Source organism: Terrapene carolina, unplaced genomic scaffold, assembly GCF_002925995.2.
Source record: "Terrapene carolina triunguis isolate 2854851 unplaced genomic scaffold, T_m_triunguis-2.0 Scaffold42069, whole genome shotgun sequence".
Taxonomy (NCBI): Eukaryota; Metazoa; Chordata; order Testudines; family Emydidae; genus Terrapene; species Terrapene triunguis.
Window position 1 is genome coordinate 1 of NW_020706420.1, and position 4,099 is coordinate 4,099.

At 49.4% G+C, this 4,099-nt stretch overlaps 1 long non-coding RNA gene across 1 annotated transcript; it reads left to right on the forward strand.

The window, feature by feature from the left end:
- The first annotated feature begins 1,688 nt into the window (after positions 1-1,688).
- On the forward strand, positions 1,689-3,518 carry LOC113405540. Its single transcript, XR_003369511.1, has 2 exons — positions 1,689-2,455; positions 2,863-3,518. It is a non-coding gene; the product is annotated as an uncharacterized LOC113405540 (long non-coding RNA).
- The last annotated feature ends 581 nt before the right edge of the window (positions 3,519-4,099 follow it).

Below are 4,099 nucleotides of genomic sequence, written 5' to 3' on the forward strand. Positions count from 1 at the left end.
TGGCTGTTATTGGCTCTCAGCTAGGTGGACCCGATATTTCGGTAACAGTTTCTGGCGACCCAGATGGGACTCTCCTAGCTCGGACATTGGACTCCGGACGGCTGCGGCGAACTGGGAACGGCGCCAACGGGGTGTTTCGCCCCTTTTCTCTGCTTCACCGCAGCCCCTGGGGTTTGTGCTCCGATAAGGTGAGTCCTAATAGGATAAGGAGACACTATCTGGTTCTGGTTTGGTTTGGTTTTGGTTTTGGTTAACCGGTTAATGAATTTCTGTCTTATACATTGGGCGTTAGGTGTGTGAACGGAACTGAGCCTCTCATTCGTAATTCCTCAGAGTGGAAGCCATCGCGTGCGATGAAGCTCTGAGGTTGAATTGGGGTCCTTCTGTCCCGTCCCCTGTAGCGGTCAGTATTAGTAGAAATTCCTGTAATAGGATCCTATTAGACCATAATTCCTTCTGTTCTCTGTGTAATTCTCTGTTAGAGTGTCAGCAGGCAGATAGGTGGGTCTCCGATTAGGCCATAATTCCCTTTGTTCTCTGTGTAATTCTCTGTTAGAGTGTCAGCAGGCAGATGGGTGGGTCTCTGGTAAAACCCTCAAAGGACAGTCCTTTGGATTATATGTTAAGTAAATGGCCCTTACCCGGTGTTCAAAAAGGGATGTCAAGGAAGCGTTTTTTACAACTTTGCATCCAGGATTGGCCAGCCCTGGGGACTGCATGGCCCGAGTATGGCTCCTTTGATATTCCTACCCATTTAACCCCCTTACGCCTGACATTGGAAAACCAAGCACCGGGGCAAATGGACTATTGGTTTTTGTGGGACGATGAGGCCCATCGTCGCATGAAGAAGGTACAGATTCAAGCCCCCCTATTCCCGAAAGCTTCTGCCCCTCGTGAGGCTGATTATTCAAGCGAATCAGCTAGTGGAGCCACCAGCAGTGGGTACACTACCTCCCTGTCTGTTCCCAGCCTTAGCCCGTCCCATACAAGGAAGGGGGCACTTTATGGGGACGAGGTAATTATCCAAGCACCCCTCCGGACCATCCCAGTCCCTACAACGGATGGGAATGTTGTAGACCGTTATGTTCATGTCCCCTTTACCACTGCTGACCTTATGAACTGGCAAACCACTACACCTCGCCTTAGGGACGACCCGGACGTCGTTCACAGGCGATTCCGTGCCATTTTCCAGTCTCATAATCCTGATTGGCAAGACGTGGGCCAACTTTTAGATTGCTTGTTGCGCACGGAAGAGAAAGAGCGGGTACTGAGGGGGGCCCGGGAGGCTGCAGAGGCTGCCAACGACGGTCGCAATTTTATAAGGCTCGCCAATCCGCCCCATTGGAACCCGAATGATTTGACCCAACAAGCAGATCTGAAGAAATTCCTAGACTATATTTTGACAGGCATAAAACAGGCGGGAGAAAGAACTTTAGATTGGACAAAGGTTCATAATACTGTGCAAGGGAAAGAAGAACACCCTTCTGGCTTTTATGAGAGACTTTGTAAAGCATTTTGTATCCATACTAATATAGATCCCAAGGCCATGGACACACAGTCCACGGTCAGGCTTATTTTTATTTCCCAGTCAGCCCCGGACATCAAGAAGCGGTTGCAGCAGCTCGAGGGTGCTGAAGGAAAATCCCTGGAGGAACTGGTAAGCGTGGCCACCTGAGTATATCATACAAGGGAAAAAGTTCAAGAGACCAAACAGGTGAGGATGCTAGCAGCCCTTGTAAACACTGGAAATGAACAACAGGGAGGGCGGCAGGGACCCCCCAGGTGGCAACCAAAATCAGATTATGGGGGGACCCCGAGACATGCCAATGACATATGTAACTACTGTAAGCAGCTTGGCCACTGGAAGAGAGAGTGTCCGAACCGACCTACCGGACGACAACCCCGTCGCCCAGACCGACCTCAACAACAGATGGCTGTGACAAGAACAGACGCTGTTGCTAATGAGGAATGACGGAAACCAGGGGGTCCTCTTGTCACCTATTCAAATGATTTTACCACTTATGTTTGTTCCTCCACAGACCCCCAGGTTCGCCTAACATTGGGAGGAACCACCTATTTTTGTCTTTTGGATTCAGGGGCTGCACTTTCTACTGTTACTGCCAAGCCGGAGAGAGGAAGCCTTACAGATAAGAGCATTCCGGTAATGGGTATAGGCGGGAAGCCATTTGACTGTTCTGTATTACAGGAGGCTGCTGTAGAAATCTCTGGTGTCTCCGCCTCCCATGCCTTTCTGCTAGCCCCGGATTCCCCAGTTAATCTCTTAGGCAGAGATCTGTTGTGTAAACTACGTGCTCAGATTTTCTTTTCAGATGACAAAATCATTCTTCGGTTGCCTCAGACCCAACTTCCCCAGCTGTGTGCTGTTCTAACCCAAGTTTCAAAGGACCCGATCCTGCCTGCGGACCCAATCTTACCCGAGCGACTCAGACAGGAGGTAAACATCTCCCTGTGGGGCACTTCAAGGGCAGACTTGGGGACTCTCCAGACAGAGCCAGTGCGTATAACCCTGAAGCCAGGCATTGAAATTCCTCGGATTCGTCAGTATCCCATCCCCCAGGAAGCTCTGCTTGGCCTCCGGAGTCTTATCACCACATTCCTGCGGTTGGGAGTGCTGGTTCACACCAAGTCTCCTTTCAATACTCCCATTCTGCCAGTAAAAAAAAACCTGACATGGACTCAGAGGGAAAACCGGTATACCGATTTGTCCAGGACTTACGTGCAGTAAATAAGGTTGTTCAAACTAGACACAATGTGGTACCAAACCCTCACACAATCCTGACTGCCATTCCAGCAGGTACTGCTTGTTATTCAGTAATAGACTTGTGTAATGCTTTTTTTTAGTATTCCTCTAGATAAGGACAGCTGGGGCCACGCTTACCAATTCAATTTCAGTCCCTACTCGCTGATGTTCCTGCCCACCGGATCGCTCCAGGAGACTGGGTCTATGTGAAAGAGTGGAAACACGAGCCTCTCCAACCCCGGTGGGCGGGCCCTTTCCAAGTCCTTCTTACCTCTCACACTGCTATTCGAGTGAGAGAGCGAGACACTTGGATACACCACACCCGAGTCAAGCTAGCCCCTAGGACGGGGCCAGAAGCAGACGACTTCGGACCTCGAGGGAGCACCGCCAGCTCTTCCCACCGCGACCCGGAAGAGCCAGAAACAGACGATACCTGGAAAGCTGAACCTCTTGAGGGACTAAAGCTTCTGTTCCGGCAGACAAAATCCTGAGACTTTATAACTATGGGTTCTCAGACGGTGCTGCAGTGGCTATTGCTTTTGGGTTTGCCCCTTGTACAAGCTAACCCACACCCAGCCACTAAACCTCTTCAGTGAATAGCCACGTTGGGACACTTATCTGATTGTTGGCTGTGTCACAAAACCCGCTCTGAGGAAGGAATAGGATTGTGGGCTGTACCTGCAAATCTTTCTGAAGTACTCTCCTTACAGGTAGAACGGAAAACTGAATGGGCATGGATTGGGGAATATCAATATGACAAATATGGGAGAAGGTTTGAAGTTTGGCATTATTACTGGGCAGCTAAGGGGGTCCCTCTTTTTGAAGTTCTTGGGATTGGGTATAACATGCCCCTTTGTTTGGAAAATGCTGAAGGAAGTGGGAGGGAAGTGGCCTACCTTCCTCTGGAGGCCTGTGATCAAACCCTTCGGTTTGAGGTCAGAAATGGAACCTTTTACCCTTTAAATACCCCTGAGAATGCCCAAAAACCCCATTGTCTCCTGCACATGGCCATGACTGTGAGACCAACAGGCATTTGTTATCAAGGGCAGTGGTTTCCCTCATTCCTCCCATTAGGCCCCATAAATAAGACACATATGTATTATATGGATTCTTTTCTTTCTTTTCTTTCTATGTGTTATCTGGATAATGATATAATGTGCCAAATGCCTGTGTAATGCTATGATCAAAAGCTCTGCTGTCCATAAGAAAACCCAGTATCTGTCCCTCCAGCTTGATCGCAAATTGCGTAACGGGCCTGACAATTTTTGAATTTGTCAGGCCCGAAGGGGGGACTGTGAAAGTTACTAATGACCCCCCTTAATTCCAGCAGTCCTTATG